At 43.7% G+C, this 19,217-nt stretch overlaps 1 protein-coding gene across 1 annotated transcript in view; it reads right to left on the bottom strand.

Moving 5' to 3' along the window:
* Positions 1-18,117, bottom strand: part of MAPK10 (mitogen-activated protein kinase 10) — a 323,601-nt gene extending 305,484 nt beyond the window's left edge. The window contains exon 1 of the mRNA XM_061583112.1: positions 18,049-18,117. The gene's annotated coding sequence lies outside the window, so the exon portion shown is untranslated. The remainder of the gene's footprint in view (positions 1-18,048) is intronic.
* Positions 18,118-19,217: the final 1,100 nt, after the last annotated feature.

The following is a 19,217-nucleotide window of genomic DNA, read 5'->3' as shown; positions in this document are numbered from 1 at the left end:
GCAGCTTGAGGGCAAGGCTTGATTGTCAGCCATGGTGAGTGATATGGTTCAAATCTACATTCGTTGGTGCCTGGTCAGGGTGCTGCCTCCTGCCATGTGACTGCACTTCAGATATTACAGCCCTACGTTAACCACTTAGTCAGTTGCCTATGGCAAGTGAGAATTACCTCTAGGCTGGAAAATCTTTTGTAGACTGGAAAAGAGTAATTTTCTTCATTTACACCAGGGATGTAGAATGTGTGGCCCTCCAGATGTTGTTGGACTACAACTCCCATCATCCCCGATCATTGGACATTGCAGTGGGACAGATGGGATCTAGAGTCCAGTGACATCTGAAGGACCACACATTCCCCATCCCTGAACTTTTAAATTATCAATATGCTAAACTGATTGACATAGATGTAGATTGATAGGTGGTTATTTGCAAGGTGGACCCTCCGTGGCGCAGAGTGGTAAGCGGCAGTAACGCAGCCGAAGCTCTGCTCACGGCCGGAGTTCAATTCCAACAGAAGGAGGAAGTCGAATCTCCGGTAAAAGGGGTCGAGGTCCACTCAGCCTTCCATGCATCAGTGGTCGGTAAAATGAGTACCCGGCATATGCTGGGGGGTAAAGAAAGGCCAGGGAAGGAACTGGCAATCCAACCCCATATATACGGTCTGCTAGTAAACGTCGCAAGATGTCACCCTAAGAGTCGGAAACGACTCGCACTATAAGTGCGGGGACACCTTTACCTTTATTTGCAAGGCTGTATTATAAATACAGAGAGCCAGGGTGGTGTAGTGGTTAGAGTGCTGGATTAGGAGCTGGGAGGCCAGAGTTCAAATCCCTGCTCGGCCATGAAGCTCACTTGGTGGCCTCAGATCAGTCACCATCTCTCAGCCTAACCTACCTTTGTTGTGAGAATTAAATAGGGAGAGGATGAACCATGCACACCACCTTGAACTCTTTCGAGGAAAGGTGGACTACAAATATAGCAATAACAATTAGAATAACAATAATCAATAGCACCAGCTCTCATAAACAGCACCATATCTGTCTATTTGTGTTTTTAGCAGTTTACTGTTTTATTCTATTGATTTCCTCCTGTAATCCCCCTTGCTATTTTATATAAATGGAAGCAAATTCCATACTTTTACCATGTGCTGTGTGAAAGAGCACTTCCTTTTGTCTCTCCAGAATCTCTCACCATTTTGCTTCCTTGGATTACCCCAGGCTCTAGTATTATGGGAGAGAAGAGAAATCTCTCTCTGTCTATACCATGCAGAGAATGGGAACCTGTCTCTCTCCAGATGTTGTTAGACTACAGTTTCCTTCATTCCTGACTACTGGCCATGCTGGCTGTGGCTGATGAGAGCTACAGTCCAATGAAGGCCTACAGGTTCCCCATTCCTGCTCTAACCACTATACCATGTGATTTTCTAAGATGACAGCTATTATAAAATATTTCTCTTATACCTATCCTACTGTATTATATTTTTCTAAGCATCATGCAACCTGTGTGACACTGCAAGATGAGGCGGGGCGGTGATGGTGATGGTGGCAGCAGCACAAGGTGCCCAGCGATGGCAGCATGCGAGGCACCTGGTGACGGGGCATGTAGTGCCCAGTGATGACACGGGAAAGTAAGGCACCCGGTGGCAGTGACGCGTGAAGCGCCCAGTGGTGGCAACAGTGGGGTGTGGGACAGCAAGCAAGCAAACAAGTGAGAGGGGTGGAGGCCGATGTGCTGGCTGGGTCTGGCTTTTGGTGGGTGAGTAGGAAGGAGATAGGGAGGGAAGGGAGGAGGCTGACTCATGGGGAGGAGGGAGAGAGTGCTGGTGACCAGTGGGGGGAGGGATAAAACACTTGTGACTTGTGGGGGTGGAGGGAGGGAAGTGCTGGTGACCCATGGGGTGGGAGAGGGAGGGTGGCGCTGGCAAACCATGTGGGGGAGGGAGGAGGAGCACTGGCAAACCATGTGGGGGAGTGCTGGTAACAGCAGGTGGGACTGGCAAGCAAAGCAAGCAGGAGCGGAGTCCCTAGTATATTATACATAGTAGATATGTGCATGGCATTAGTGCAACAGCACTCTCCACACTTGTGATTCCCAGGAATTGGTATTCAGAGGCATACTGCCTCTGACAATAGAAGCAGAACATAATGGCTAGTAGCCAGCAATAGCCTTACTCTCCATGAATGTGTCAGCTGATGCAATGTCCAAATGCAATGGATACACATGGAAGGAAAAGCACAAGCTGTAGGTAGATATGGATACTTGATTGGATTCCTTCTGCACATTACCAACAATCAAACTTACTATGGAAGTGATTGCAAGACCAGCTTATTGCGTTTGTTAGCACAGTTGCTCTGACCAGAGCCTGCAAAAGTTACTTTTTTAAACTACAACTCCCATCAGCCCCAGCCACCATATCCACTGGATTGGGTTGATGGGAGTTATAGTTCAAAAAAGTAACTTTTCCAAGCTCTGGCTCTGACACCAACTATGATCTCCAGCTGACCCATAAAAATGCTCTGACAGGGCAGGGGAAAGTACACTCTTTACTACAGTTGTACCACTCTGGCTAGTCTTGTTAGTTGTTCATTCTGCTTCAGAGAATGACAGTATAAAGCCAGCTTGCAGCCCATGACTGTTCATTACAATACCAGTAGGGAACACGCAGGCATACAGCCGTACATGCAGGGCCTCTCTACAATTGTCTTAATCCATGTGCATATTCAATACCTGTCACTTCTGTGCTGCCACTCCCACACAAAATGAATGACAGAACAGGGCTGAGGTCAAAAACGCGGATAAAAAGTCTCAGGATGGTACTCAATCCACTTTACATTATACTGATATATGGGCCTCAAATCATTTTGTTTACTTTGGGTTCTGATCTATAATCCTCTCCGTTAGGAGTCTCTTTTTATATTACCACATTCTTCATTCAGTTGAAGCACCTTGGACAGTTCCTTGAAAGTTCACACTAAATCCCAGAGTGGATTCCACTGCCCCACTGGCACCATTTCCACCAGCTCCACCCTACCTGACCTTCACACATTCAACAAAAGTTGGAAGGGGGAGCCTAGTATATTTTCACCCTAGTGCACGTTCAATCAAACAGGCTCTCCCTTCAGATCTTCACCAAATGAATGGAGGTTTGGAAGTCAGAGTTGGCAGAGGATGGCGACATTGAAGCTGAATTCTGAAAAGACAGAAGTGTTATGTGATCTGAGTTCTCAAGTCCAGGAAGTGGTAAGATGGCTTGTTCTGGATGAGGCTGCACTCTCCTGGAAGGAGCAGGTCCATAGCATGGAGGTACTCCTGGATCCAACATTGTCACTGGAGGGTCAGGTGGCCACAGCCGATTCACCAGGTACAATGCCTTGGACAGAGATGACTTGGCACCTGTACTCCATGCCCTGTAACTTACAGATTATTGTGACGCACTCTACATGGGACTGCCCTTGAAGATGACATGAAAACTTCAACTATGTAATACAAATGATGAGTACCATATTCTCCTCTTGTGCCTAAATACTTACATAGATAACATAGGTTCCGTTTACAAAATAAGCATCTCACCACAGCTTCTCTTTCTTATTGCATGAAGATTCTTATGCTGAAAACTCATGAATGAACAGGGGAAAGTAGTTGCCCTACTGTTGACTAAGGGGGTTAACTGCCTATATATATGTTGGAAGTGGGGCAAGAGCAACTCCTGTTTTGTTCTTTTGTTTATGTTCCAGAAGGGAGATAGAGTTAGGGTCCTCCAGATGGATAGGGGCTTGATTACCTTTACCTGTGATGCTCTGACTGACTTCCATCATTAGACTGATAGGTCTTAGGGAGCTTATCTGCCCCTCCTCCTTCCACCTGTTCCTCTCTTCTCTTCTTCGACTGTCCAAGAGAGAGGAGACACCTTTGTCTCTGCTCTGTCTCTCCTGAGCCATGAGGGTAACTCCCAAGCCTGGGCGTTGCGCCTCCAACTTAGTTAGTTAGAACTAGGTATGCATTTCCTATCTATTATGTATTTCTATAAATAAAGTAGCTTTTCTTAGTAATCTCAATGCAGGGTAAACACCTGCTACTTAAGTAAACGCACACACTGGCACACACGCATTTCAGACCGCTGACATTCTCTGCTTAACAAATATACAAATTTACACAATAACAATATTCACAATTATACAGCAGAATGGATTGTATTCACTAGCCCACTTATAATCCAACAAAAATAGTTGGGAGACAACAGAACCTAAATTCTTTCAGAGGTAGGAAAGGATCCCAAAAGTAATTACAGCATTTGTCTTCTGAACAACCAAGCTAATAGAAAATTGCATCGTCCCAGTTGCTGTCTTTTGCGATAAAGGAATTGTGCTTCCCACCGACCTGCGCAGCCTTATCAACCTTGCAATACGTGCACATCCAACAGTTGGTTACACTTTGTTTCTTGAAGTGCCATACTAAGATGAACCAGTGGGCAGAAAGAAGCTTTAAAGGCTGTCTTATTTACTGTGTGTATATATAAACATGGTTGCCTCATTACATCTAGCCTAGCGGTTAAACAAAAGGCAAAACCTCATAATACAGATGGCTGTATGACACCACGTTTTCTTTATCTCATAAAACTGCATGCCTTAAGATTGGCAGGATGGCTAATAAACAGCCATACCTTGAGGTGGGGGACAGCACTGATGGTCACAGCTGAGGATAGGGGAGAAATTGGATTTAGTTCACATTTAAAGCTGTAATTTTCATATTCACACTTTCTGAAACAGCCATCCTTTGAAGTTCACATCTGTCCAAATTTTGCAATGCAGTTCTCCAACCAACCAGTGTTTACAAAAATACATATATTAAGTGAAAGTGTGCATAAAAATGAATATATAAGTGAAAATAACATACAAAAATATATTATATTTGGGAGAAATTGCTTGCAAAATTATGTTTGGCATTATGTGCCTTCAAGTTGATTACGACTTATGGCGACCCTATGAATCTGCAACCTCCAATAGCATCTGGCATGAACCACCCTGTTCAGATCTTGTAAGTTCAGGTCTGTGGCTTCCTTTATGGAATCAATCCATCTCTTGTTTGGCGTTCCTCTTTTTCTACTCCCTTCACCCTTTTGCCAGCATGATTTTCTTTTCTAGTGAATTCTGTCTTCTCATTATGTGTCCAAAGTATGATAACCTCAGTTCCATCATTTTAGCTTCTAGTGACAGTTCTAAATGTGTGTGTTAAGAGAAATTTGCACTAAAATGCTGAAGAATTTTCATGAGGATTTTTGTTTTTAAAATGCAGATTGCTGCAGAAATAAGAACTGAATTTAAGATTAGACAAATGAGAAACTGAGAGAACCGAAACTGACAGATCCCTCCATCCTTAGTCACAGCTGATAACTCTTACAAACTTCTTAACAGAAGCTCAGGAGTTGATCTCATGCAAAGTAAGCAAAGTAAAGACATGAAGACAGAAGGCTGGGAGGTCTGGCATTGAAGTATTCATTCATTTCCAATTTCAATTCAAAGTTTGTTCGTACATGTAATTAAAGTGTAATGGAGTAGATAGAAAATGTATCTAGTCAGATAAACACATAAAATAAAAAATAGAAGAAATCAGAAACTAGGTTTACCCTCACATAATCCACCAACAGGCTCCAATCCTATGCAAGCTCAATTGAAAATTTTATGTTGAATATATATGCATAGGCTCAGCTGCACATCAACTTATCTGGGTACTTCCATAGTCCTACTAACTTTGGGGAATATGATCAGAACCATGTCTGATTGACAGCAGAATTTTCCCACCTGTGCCTAAGTTCCCAAATGACCATTGGCTTTACTATGGCTGACCTACTTTCCCTTGATACCTTCCTTGGGTTTCACATGTGTTCTTCCAGAAATAAGGCCAGAGACAGTTTAAATTTGATTAGACAGACAAGATACAAGCAAGCAGTGATGGTTGATGTTTGTTGGGACTGATAGGGCAGAACACAGAGAGACCACCAGTAGGTGGAGCTAGAGCTGCAGATCCACACCATATATTTAAACACATCCAACATACATTTTATTTATTTATTTAATACATTTGTATGCCATCTTTCCTCCAAGCAGCTCCAAGTGGAATACATGGCTCTCCCCCTCTCCATTTCATGGTCACAATAACTCTATGGGGTAGGTTAGACTGAGAGACAGTAACTGGCCCAAAATCACGCAGTGAGCTTCACGGTTAAGTGGGAAATCACATGACTTCCCCCACCCAAGGAATCCTGGGAATTGCGTTTTCCCCCTCACAGAGCTATAAATTCTCAGCAACTTTAACAAAATACAGTTCCCATGATTCTTTGGGGGGAGTTGTGTGCTTTAAATGTGGGTGTGGATCTGTCCAATGACAGGCAGAGCCAAACAATTCTAGTTTTCCCCCCATCCTCCTCCCTGCTGAGTTCTAGAAGCACAACACTGAGACTGAAGAGGATAAAGCTGACAAGTAGTGCCGTCTCCTGGACTGGTTGTAAGAAGACAGGCAGGTGGGGGCTGGCTGCAGTCGGTAAGGCAGTGCCCCATTTGCCCTCCACTGCTGCAAGATAGGTTAGGCTGAGAGACTAGCCTCCACTGCTGTGAGATAGGTTAGGTTGAGAGATAGCAACTATCCCATGGGCATCCAGTGAGGTTCACAGCCGAGTGGTGATTTCAATCCCAGTCTTCTCAGACCTCAGCAAACAGAAATGATTTCAGCTGAGACCCAGATCATTCAGCTGATGTAAAATAAAGTTTTGGTCCAGCACCTGGTTAATTCACAGCCACAGCTGCCTCTTGACTTTCTTCCCAACCTTTCCTTCTTGTGGATTTTAAGTGCACAGATTGAGATAAATATTTTAATCACATTGTTATCTTAGTATTCTGCCTGGAACTGGATTTCTTGCAACAGACAACGGTTGGTCTCAGCAGATGTTCAGAAGGAAACTCTCAAACCTATTTGTTCTGCATCACACCTGTTTACTTGTGACAGCAGGAATAACAGGCACTTTAGAAACAGTGACTCTTTTTCCTCAGTTCCATGTCAGATTAGCACAGAACCATATGTTTATATTGATTCTGGCATGAACCAATGACCAGGTGATGTCTCTCTGCAAAAATTACCTTAGCCAGAAAAAAGCATAAATTCCCTTAACAGTACAGCATGGAGACTTGAATTAAATGAGTTCTCTAAAACAGAAAATTATGGCTCAGTTGTAGCAGCCCCCAATGATTCACACTCTATTCCACTGGAGTCTGGTTCTAGCTTTTCTGTTAAATTATAGTTCAAGCTCAAAAACACCCAGGAAGACAATGGTTTGCCTAGAGTTTTGCAGGCCTTTGGAGCTAGCATGATTTGTTGTGTACAAGGAACATTTGAGGGGATCCCTCTTATTTAAGAGCATTTCAGCAAGCAGGAACAGCTGCATTAGGCAGCAATGAATTTGTTAGTACATATCTAAAACTGTAATCCTAGGCACACTTACCTGACCTGGACATAAGTTCCACTGAACAAAGTGGGACTTAATTCTGAGTAGATATATATAGGACTGCACTGTAAATTAGAGATGTCAATCTAATTTAGGGTTGTATTCAACTAAGTCCTACTCAAAGTAGACCATCTGAGTAAGAACAGCATGGAATACCGCCCTTAGTTGATTAAGCACCTGCTTTTAATCAACAAATCCATTCTTTGAATGCAAAACTGCATATTGCCAAAGAACTTATATAGATGTATTTTTGCGTCACTGAAAGAAGTGTGAATTATATCTTAATTTAATACACAAAAGCCGCCATATTTTTTAAAGGAAAAACCATATTTTCTCCATCCTCCCTTTCCTGTTGTAGTAATACAGAGAACCAAAATCATATCAAAAACAAAGCCAATGCACCCCAACCTCTCAGCTGAGAAGTAACTTGTATTGAATCAATGGGACTTATCTATGGTCAGTTCAAGTTCAGTTCAGGCTTACTTAAGAGTAAACACTCTGATGGTTGGTTTGCAAAGCTTCAGTTGGTGAAACTATGAATTAAAGTTTGCAGACCTAATCTAAAAGCATCAATGACTGTTCTGTCCGACACTTGATACATCATGTTGGAGTAACCAGTACCACAGAAAATCTACCATATGCACCAAGTTGTCGTTATTATTGTTGTTGTTTAGACCATTTATATACCTTTTATATTTAAATAAAACTCTAAGTCAGTAGTTCCCAACCTTTATAATTACAGGACCCCCTTTGTAAGCTCAAAAAATTTGTGACCCACCATGCTAATTGTAATTTTAGTCTCTGTTAACTGATCTCCAAATATCGCTTTCCATTAAAAGCTCCCCGAAGACAGGGAGGTGTTGCTTTCTTTTCTTAATGCAAAGGTCTAATCAAATTGGGATTTCCCCCCCCCACTCACAGTCTGAAGATATACAGTCCTGTCTCCCAACACCAGTGGGTTACAGTGTTGGACTAAGACTCAGATTTAAATCCCCACCCAGCTATGAAGCCCACTGGATGACCTTGTACCAAAAACAGTCTGTCAGCCTGACCTGCTGTCTCACAGGGTTGATGTAAGGATAAAATGGAAAGGGGGGGAGAGAACCATGGGTACCACCTTGAGCAACCTGGAGGAAAGGTGGGATATAAATGCAATAATAATTAATCAAATAAACAAATAAATACATTTCAGCTGCAGTATGTGGATCCCAGCCTCAGCCAACCTGCTGAGCTTTTTGATCATCATCAAGAAGCAGCAACGTGATAGGGGCGGGGATGCTAGATTGTGAAGACAAAAGGGTGGATAGATTGAGGAGGATGGACAGTGGGCTCATTTCTGTACCTGACTATCTTGCCTCTTTATGGCTTCCTAGCACTTTTGATTTTCAGTTTGGCCTTTTCCTGATTCATCCATTCGCTGAGCCTTCTTCTTTACTCTTTCTTATGTTTTCTACTGTGATTTTGTTCTTACCTTCAGTTCTGACGTGGTAGAAATGGAGTGTACTCTTTCAGAAGGTGTGTGGCAAAATCATATCTCCAAATGTCCCTTTCCATTAAAAGCTCCGCGCAGACAGAAACCCAGAATCATGAATTGCATTAGAAACTCCCCGATGTGCTAATCTTCTATCTACAGGGAGGTGTTGCTTTTTTTTTTTAATGCAAGGGTCCAAACAAATTGATATCCCCCTCCCCACCCACCAACCCATGCAGTTTGAAGATGTACAGTCCTGTCTTCCAGCACCAGTGTGTGACAGTGTTGAGCTGGTGAGCTTTTTTAAAAACAAAAACAAGAAGCAGCAATGTGGTGGTGGTGAGGATGCTAGATTGTGCACTGCAGACAACAGGGTGGATAGATTAAGTTGGATGGTTAGTGATTTTAGGCCTTGGAATGATCATCAGAACTGATGACTTGGTTAGCATGCATTTGGGAAATGAGAGCAGAACAGAAGACAGATCAGTGCACACACACACACAAACACACCTGCCCTTTCTACAAGCATCTGCAGGCATGCAGGCATGTGGGAGGGGGGAAGCCCTCAACTGCCACAGCATCTTGGAAAGAGAGATTGGGGGGGTAGAGTGTCAGTGGAAGCAAGGGGGGATGCTGGCGCACACACACTTAGCCTCAGAGATGGGGTGGGATGAGCAAGTCCTGGGCTTTCTCACTGCTCCTTGGCTCCGTCGGGGCCGAAGGTGAGATCTGGGCGGCCTTGCAAATAAGAATAACTTTTAAAAGGAGGTGGCAGCAAAGCAGGAACCAAGAAAGGCAGGCATGCTGGCTGCCAGGCAGGAAGGGGAAGAACAGCCTGTCCTTGTAGCCTTGCTTCTTTTTGCTTCATGAAAAGCCTCTCCTCTCATTCTGAGCAAGGGCTTCGTCAGCAGCGTCAGCAGCAACAGTGCGAGGAGATGGGAGTTGGCTATAGTAATCCTCTTGTCTTCCTGTTAGCTCCATCCTACTTTGGCATCTGCCATGTGTTTTATAGGTAAACGCCTGCCCTCGGCATGCCTGAAAGACGCTCTGCCGCTTCAGCAAAAGTCCTCCCTCTCGTTTGGAGCAAGGGGGAGGTGTTGTCTGCAGCAGCAGTGGGGAGTAGACAGAGTGTGAAGATGTCATTTAAAAAATTAATAAATAATTCATTTCTTTACTGTTTGCAGCCTCCTTGATTACTTCATGCCCCCCTTGGGGCTCACAGCCCCCAGGTTGGGAATCACTGCTCTAAGTGGTGTACAACAAGTCACACCTCTATCAGATGAGTCCTCAAAGGAGCAGCGGACTGGCACAGCAGACCCAGGAAAGGGAACAAGCGGACTTGCCCAAGAAGCAGCTCCAGACCTCCCACTACTGGTAGGTGTTCAGAATACAGCTGGAGCCCCTCAGCCAGACTCAGAAGGTGAGGGGGGGACTCCACTCCCTGCAGAACAAAGACATCTGCAAGTACCAGAACAATGCAGGCATTCTGGCCATTTAAGGCTACAAGCTCCCGGGAGTCGGAGGACTAACTGCTAGCACCTGAACCATGGAGGAGAACTTAAAAGGCAGTGAGATGCCATTGGGCCTTTGCTAGAAGCAATGTCAAGATGCCAGCATCAGATCCTTGCCAGCTGTGCCTTGAAACCTGGATTACCTTGTTAGAATATCAAACCTTGCTTTGTTAACTAACTTTGCCTTTTGGAAGATGACCTGGTGCTTGCACTGAGACCCCTTGACCCTTCCTTGCTCATCTGTTTACAACCAAGCCCCTGCTTGGGTAGCTGCCAGCTAATTGTTTTACGGCACCATATATCACCTTGGTGCAGCTGGCAGAGACTGACACAACTTATGAGATCCAAAAATGACACAGAAAAGAAGGTTAAGCACCCACCCCCATGCTAGCCAAAGGAGGAGTATGACTGAGTTGGGTGTAGCACCCGCTAGAATTATAGGTGACCCTAGGTGGTTGTCTAGCTTTTAATATTGAAGGGGCCAGCAGCACATTTGCTAATCTTATAGCAAACACAAGACACTTTGATTTTCTAATACAGCCCTAAATAAAAGTATTTCTTCCTTTCTGAAACAATAGGGGGTAATGGAAGGGGGGGAAGGCCTGGTGCCATAAATGAGGATAACAAGAAAAGTGATGAAGGGAGAGAGATAGTGTGGATGGGGAAGGAAAGCCTGCTGGATTTTACTTAGAGGCCAACAACAATGTATTGACAGAGGCAGTAAGGGCTAGTGAGGAGAAAATATCTAATATATTTACTTGGTAGAAAGAAAAAATGAAGCACATCTATTCTACTTAATCCCAGGGCAAGGAGGCACTGCAGGTGAGAATTCTCACCTATATGCAATAATGCATGCAATATGCATGCAATAATTCTAGCATGTGGTCCCCAGCTTTGTGCATAAATCCTTGCACAAGGCCCCATAAACCCTTTGGGCAGCCCTGCAAAGTTGACCATGGGAGTGGGTGAGGCACTGAAGGCATTCCTCATCTAGGGCACTATTTATCCTAGGGCCAGCCCTGCACAAAGGCATGCAGCTCTTGGGCTGAAAAAGGTTCCCCACCCTTGATCTGCACCCATATGAACCTTTATAAGCACTTCCCAATCAGGTACAAAGGCCCTGCTCATTGATCCTGCTCGTCAGGGATAACTGGGGTGGCAGGCACAGGAAACAAGACCTAGAGGGCACAGCTATAGCGCAATCACAGCTTTCAGCTCATAGGAGGGCTTCTGACACAGAGTGAAAGAGGATCAGCAGCTCAAACCACTCACACACCACAGAGTGGGGCATATAGTGAGAGTGGGGAGGATGTGAAAGGCAACTGGGTCATGGCCTCTGTTTTACAGTCATGTAACCACTTGCAGAGCTTGGAAAAGTTACTTTTTTGAACTACAACTCCCATCAGCCCCAGCCAGTGGCCATGCTGGCTGGGGCTGATGGGAGTTGTAGTTCAAAAAAGTAACTTTTCCAAGCTCTAACCAGGCAGGCATTTTGCAAAGATAAACCTTTTTGTGCTGTGTGTGTACTGCCTTCAAGTCGATTCCGACTTATTGGCTACCCTATGAATAGGGTTTTCATGGTAAGCAGTATGCAGAGGGGGTTTACCATTGCCTCCCTCTGAGGCTGAGAGGCAGTGACTGGCCCAAGGTCACCGAGTGAGCTTCATGGCTATGAGGGGATTCGAACCCTGGTCTCCCAGGTCATAGTCCAACACTCTAACCACTACGCCACACTGGCTCTCTAGCTTTTGTGCTGTACTGTATTTAAAAATCTACTCCTGGGTGTGGACATGCAGAGCTACATTCTGTGTTAGCCAGACCTGACAATACTTTTGAGAAGCGCAGCACAATCCAATGTACTCAGGCTGAATTCCCACTGCGTTCAATGACGCTTACTTCCAGGTAAATCATCATCATCATCATCTTATTTGCATGCCACCTTTCCACAAAAGAATATGCTCAAAGCAGCTCACAGCAATGAGAAGAGCAATGCTTCACAAAATCAACCGCTGTAAGAACAATTTCATAATAACTGCAACAATAAAAGAGCAACAACGCAGCAGCAAACAAAACACATTTCCGTACTGTCAGTGTAAACATTATACCTCCTGGCAACAGCAAAAATAACAAAGGAGTTTGAACTCTTTCACCTTGGTTCCTGATGTTCTAGCCACTACTGCTATACCCTCTACAAATTAGCCAAAAATCAAGTCAGTCAAATGAAATAAACGCCTGAGCGTTGGCTTCTCTAACAGATTGCTGCCTCTTTGGCATCACTGTTTCAGGCAGCAGCTTCCTGTAAGGCAGGGTGGGGTAGCTGGAAGCACTCCTCCCTTAATGTTACTCAATAATGACTGCAGCATGATTCTCTCTGCTTCCTGGGCACATAATACATGTATGTTGGACAATAATTTATTTGGGGTTTCCATATTATTATAAAACATAGACGTAATTTTGCATAACCAAAGGTAATGAGCTGGAAAAGTATGCAATAAAATCCCAGTTTTATTTGATCATAAATTAGCACTTCTTTCTTTAATATTTGCATAATGACATAAGGGATACAATTTACTTTTGTTCCCATTGCCATCAATGAAAATGGTTCAGACATCTGTTTGCAAGGCATAAAAGTGCTGACTTTTCAGTATGATTATATGTGTGTGGGGGGAGGGATGTAATGTGTTTCAGCATCTTGGACACCTCCTTGAAAGTTTGGCCTAAAACCCAGGGTGGGTTCCACTGCCCTACTGACATGGAGCCGCCAGCCACTACTGCTTCTTATACAGTAGTGGAAGGCATGGCGGAGCAGTGGCACTCACCTGACCTCTGGTCGGTCACCTCACTACTGTTCACCAGGAGGTAGAGAGGTGGGTCAAGGCAGCGGTGAGGTCATACAGTGCAAACACACAGGCAGAGCCAATCTGGTGGTCCTGCTGATGTGTTTGTATTGCACAAATCTTGCTGCTGTCTTGCCCTTCCTCCTGTACCTCTTGATAAGCAGCAACAATGCAACTGAGTAGAGGTCAGGTGAGTGCACACACTCCACCATGCCACCCACGCTGTTTTATGGTTCTTCTTGTCTTTTAACTGGTCCTATGCAAAGCAGGCCACATGGGCAGCCTAACAGGGAAGGGGATCACTGAAAATCATGTGGGGTCACCTTCCTGATGCCCATGGAAGATGCCTCCGCCTGATTTTCAGCAACCCCCCTCCCCCTGCACCACAGCTAACCCCACTAAGAAGAGTCCCCAGCACTTTTCACAAAGCTTGCAGGCTGCAGGGGGAGCAGTTGCAGCTGGTGGCTCCATGTCAATGGGGCAGTGTTATCCACTCCACGTTTTAGTTTAGTGTGAAGCACCTTGGACAGCTCTTTCCAAGTTCTAACTAAAAGCCAGAGTGGATACCATTGCCCCACTGACATGGAGCTATCAGCCGCCACTGAGGGGGAGGATGGGGCAAAAGACTCACTTTCTGCCAATCCCCTTCCAGAGGTGATTCACAGGATCCAAGCCATATATCCAAGCCTCCTGCTGGGAGGAAGGGTGGGATACAAATCAAAATAATAAATAAACAGCAGACTTTTTTATCTGGCTCAGAGATTTTACTTTTGGAGCCTGCATATGTTGACAGCTGTGTACTTTGCAGACTCCCCCAAAAACAATTATTTATTTTATCCTGATCCATCTTTTAAAGTATTATAAAATTACCTTTTCACCTAAGTAGTACCCATAGATACAAAAGATATAAAGCCCAAAAAGAATATACTACCAAAACAATGCTTCTCAAACTAGGGGTCTCAATGACTTCCTGGATGAATCATGCAATGATGGTTTTGTTTTTGTTTTTCATTTCCAAGAGCTGACTTAAATGAAAATTTCTCTCACTGGGTGACTCCTGGCCTAATTTCATGTGAGTGGGGGTAGCCCAGAGGGAAAAATAGAGGACAGAAGGGGGGAAATTGGATGCAATGATGGACGAGGGGGAGAGAAGCCCCCGGCAAGCAATCCATTCAGACTTCTGACAATAGTGATCTATCCTCCCCCAGCAGTCTGTTGGGCAGGGAGGAAGAGGAGGAGAGAGGGGAAAAAGTGGTCCTACCCACCACTGCCATGTGGTCCCAGCAAAGTGCATCTGAGGAAATGTGTTTTCTGCCCTTGACAGAAAAAGCTCCCCACTCTGCAATATGATATGCTTAAATTCTGTTCAAATACATACACTGTGTGTGCATGCGTATGCATGTGAGTGTGTGTGTGTACACATATCTGTCTTTGGCTGTGTGTGCACACCATATTTTTAAAGGAAATTTAAAGCACATTTCCTCCTCCCAAAGAATGCTGGGAACTGTAGTTTATTTTCACAGAGCCACAATTTCTAGCACCTTTAACAAACTACAGTTCCCAGCATTCTGCAGGGGGAAATGTGCTTTAAATACATGGTGTTTACACGTACTGTCTATATATCTGTCTGTCTGTTTTCAACTACGTTGTGCTCAGAGTATCAGACACTAGACCAATTGAAACCTGTATCTATAAATTAATTTTCAACACATACAAATAAACTTTCAAAAACACAGAAAACAACAGAAAACCAAATACATATAGAGGCTTAAGCATGAACAGCAGCTGAACCATAGAGTCTGAAGGGAAATCAATTTATTTATAAAAGTTCACAAAATTACAAAATCATAAAATATAGAACAAATGAGCAACACTGAATCAAATTAATTCTCTAAAATTAATGCTTGGTGAAACGTAAATGTTTTTAGCAAGCGACAAAATATCCAAATTATACGTGCCCATCTGATTTAGATAGGAACAGTGTTCCAAAGCACTGGTGCCACTACTCTAAAAGCCAAGGTTCATGTAAAACAAATTGGTTACTTAAGTGCATTGATTTCAAGGGGTCTACTCTGAGTATGACTAATGTTGGTTATCACCCTATATTTACAAAATGAAAAATAAAATGCAACACTGTTAAGTACTGATATCAAAACATGTGCATGTTGCGTTGCAGAGAGGGAAAGTGGAGTTCAAAAGGTGGAGTCAGTTTCCAGGTGGAGGCCTCTTCAAACCATTTGAAAAGCACCGCAGTTAAACATTACAACAAGCAAATGGCAAAGCAACTGTCTGTTTCGGCAGGACAGTTTAAAAATGGCTACACAAATAAAGACATTTTCATCCCACATCTAAATTAGCAACAAGGTCTTCCTGGAAGAAGGTACAAAGTCATGTCATTTGCTATGTCTTTCTTCCACCCCTATGCCCAAAATGAAACTGGTTTGCTTGGGGAGGAAAATGACGTGAATATGATTATTCTAGCTAGAATTGTTTGCTGACTCCTTCAATACAGCATGTTAGCAGGCATGTCAATTTAAAAACAGTGCAGAATGGATAATTTATAAAACCTCACCTGTGGATTACACCAAGCCAGCTGGTACTGAATGATAAGTGAAATCAGGGCAAAGTATTTTATTTTGAGTGTGTACTTATAATAGAACTATTTTATATGGGGTATGGCCAGTCCCACCATTGCTAATGCCTTTTTTCAAATGCTTGTGCCTTAAACATGCCATCCATTTGAAAGATGTGATACACGCACAGGACTCTGGCAAACAGCATCTCCTGATTCTCTTTGCATACAGGAATCTAGCCTGCATTTCCAGCAATTAAAAATAGGAAAGCCAAGCTATCAGTCTGAACCACTAAAAAGTGCCAGGCTAAAGTTGCTTCCACACAACCTGTTTATTGAGCATTCATCCTGTTTTGTTTGCACAAAGTTTGCAGAGACATTAGACAGTATCGGCTATTTGTTTAGCATTCAGTTTTATTTGCGGGGAAGTTTTCTAATGTTGCCTCAAGCAGTTGTTATCCCACCCATTCCGGTACATTTTCACATCACTTTCCTCACTGCAAAAAGGCCTATGTGGGACGAGGGATAGCTTTGTTGTTCAAGAGCAACAAATCATCTGTAATTGCACAACCTGAACTTGCTGATATGTGATTGAATCCTACCCAAAACCTGCACCATCCAGAGCAAAATGTGAGGACAGTTTTTCTGTGGTTTTGTTGTTGTTGTGCCATCTCCAGGTAGGTTCAGCTGAGGGGAATGGACCAACATAGGATCCAGGGGTTGTCCCTTTCCCTTCCCAATGATGCCCCATTATAGACCTTACACCGGCTGCTGACAGCAGCGGTAGCATTAATTCCACCATGCTTTCCATGGCCACAGCAGGGGCCTCCACGGCAGAGATGGAGCAAGCTAGCACATTAGGGAGATGGCTAATTCTCTAATTAGGGAGATAGGCCCCTTCTCTGAAGTCCAAGTCAGCTGCATGCAAAAACAAAGTGGAATTCAGAATTCTGTCTCATATACCTAACATTATTTATTTATTTATTATTCCTACGAGGCAGATTTCTACCATATGTGGTGGAGCTGTCAGATTATTCATGGCTGGGTGTTTATTGTTAATTTCTTTCTTTCTTTCTTTCTTTCTTTCTTTCTTTCTTTCTTTCTTTCTTTGAGATTCACATAATCTCCCTCACACACTGAAAACATTTTAGGAGATTGTTGGGGCCAGGCCCACCACCGACTAATAGTGCACGAACTGGGCATGCCCCCTGAGAGCTGCACATAAAGCCACAGCCACCCACACACAGAGCTTCCAAATGGTCAGTGGGAGTGTGGCTGGCTTGCACAGAAGCTAGCTAGTGTGAGCCATATGACAATGGAACCAATTACCTAGAGAAGTAGTGGGCTCTCCGACAATGGAGGCATTCAAGAGGCAGCTGGACAGCCATCTGTCGGGAATGCTTTGATTTGGATTCCTGCATTGAGCAGGGGTTTGGACTTGATGGCCTTATAGGCCCCTTCCGACTCTACTATTCTATGATTCTATGATCCCACAGCCCCTCATCTGTGCTTTCAATGCATGGGTTTGGGGAGTCATGCAAATTTCTCCTTTGCTCCCAGCCTAAACTACCTGGCAGGGTTGGTGTGAGGATGATATGGGGAGAGACCAATGTATGTCATTCTGAACTTTTCCTTTTTTAGGTCTTTATTTATATGCAAAAAAAGACATTAAAGTAGAGAATACAGAACTGATAAAATAGAACTTGGTTATCTTGGGTTTCTATTTTAACAGTCTGAGTTACGAAATTAATTACTATTTAACTTCTGCACATCCTGTGGATAAAACCATTTAGAGGATAAAGTCAATGTCAACATTAAAGGGAACTTGAAAAGGAAGAGTTGGGTGGATGGATAGACAGACAGGCAACCTAGTTCCCCCACCCCCCACAGCTCTGGACAGATAAAAACATCCATAAGGAATTCAGCTTCTGAAAAGAAAGTCAGAAAAAGAGAGACCGTTCCTGAACAGTGATTCCTTTTTATTTTGTTCCTTGAGCTTCCATTTTACTGAAGCCAGCATATCCACCAATTAGAAAGGACATACAGCTCTGGAATCACCAGGGCTGAAAGAAAGAGCAGTTGGTTAATGGTTTCAGGGGCCTCTCTTTAAACTTGAAATGAAGAGCATTGGCAAGGTGACAGAAATGAGCTGTCAGGCTGTCCATACCTCACATTTCACTCCAGTCATTCCAATTTGCCACCGTCAGTTCCCTGGAATCTCTGGGGCAGAGATGTTGGTCGGTGAAGAGATGACTTTGTAGGGTATCAGAAGCATTCACAAGTCCGCAGGCTACTGCTAAACAGCACTGACAGCAGACTGTTCCTCAGGAAAATATCTTTTACTGCAGGCAAAACACCAGGCACCCGTGGTTAAGAGGCAAGGGAAGTGAAAGGAAGTTACTTGTTTTTAAAACTAGCAGTGTGTGGGAAACTTGTCCTTTTCAAAAGAGAACAGCGGAACGCCAGCAGCAGTTGAAGTAGGACTTTCGACTCAGGCAAGAGAGCAGTATAAAAAATGTTGTGGGGAAAATGTCCTAAATAGTCAAGGTTTTACAATTGTAAAGTCTAAATATGACCACAGCAATCACCACTACTTAACATTTTCTGTGTATACACAAAAATTGTAAAAGAATGCAAAGGGGACCTGCCACAAAATGTTGCAAGGTTTAAATGCTGCTTTTCAGTGTTCCAACCAGCCAGCCATGCCCTCTTCTGGAATACTCCATTCCATCCCCGCCCCCCAGTTTTGCATTTTTTTTTCACCAAAAATTCACCAGAAATTCCGTAGTCACTAAACATAATCAGTCCTCACAGGACTGGTTTGTTTTTGTTTTTTTGTCTTGGTGTCCCCTTAGTTCCCCCTCCCGCCCCAAAATATTGTTTGTACTTCTACAAATCTTGGGTGTTCCCCTGAGCATTCTAATACCCTTTCTTGCTTCAATCCTGTAAGATTAGGCTGAACAGTGGTGACTAATCCAAAGTCACGCAGTGAGAACTGTGGCTGAGTAGGAAATTGAACAAGACTTCCATGACCTCTGTTCAGCTACATTCTGTCCCCCCATACACAGTTGGACAGAGGTGTTCGAGATGTGTGTGCATGTGTGTGTGTGTTTATGCAGCAGGCATGAGGAACCTGTGTCCCTCCAGATGTTGCTGGACTACAACTCCCATTATTTCTGACCATTATCCATGCTGGCTGAGGCTGATAGGAGTTGCAGTCCAACAACAAATGGAAGGCCACAGGTTCTCTATCCTGGTATATAGACTCTCAGCATCTGCACCTGAAAATATTTGTAATAAAGTCATGCTCTATTTTAAGACGTCTTGGGAGATTTT

Source organism: Rhineura floridana, chromosome 9, assembly GCF_030035675.1.
Source record: "Rhineura floridana isolate rRhiFlo1 chromosome 9, rRhiFlo1.hap2, whole genome shotgun sequence".
Lineage (NCBI taxonomy): Eukaryota > Metazoa > Chordata > Lepidosauria > Squamata > Rhineuridae > Rhineura > Rhineura floridana.
The sequence above is the reverse complement of the archived record's forward strand: the minus strand, read 5'-3'. Positions and strand labels throughout refer to the sequence as shown.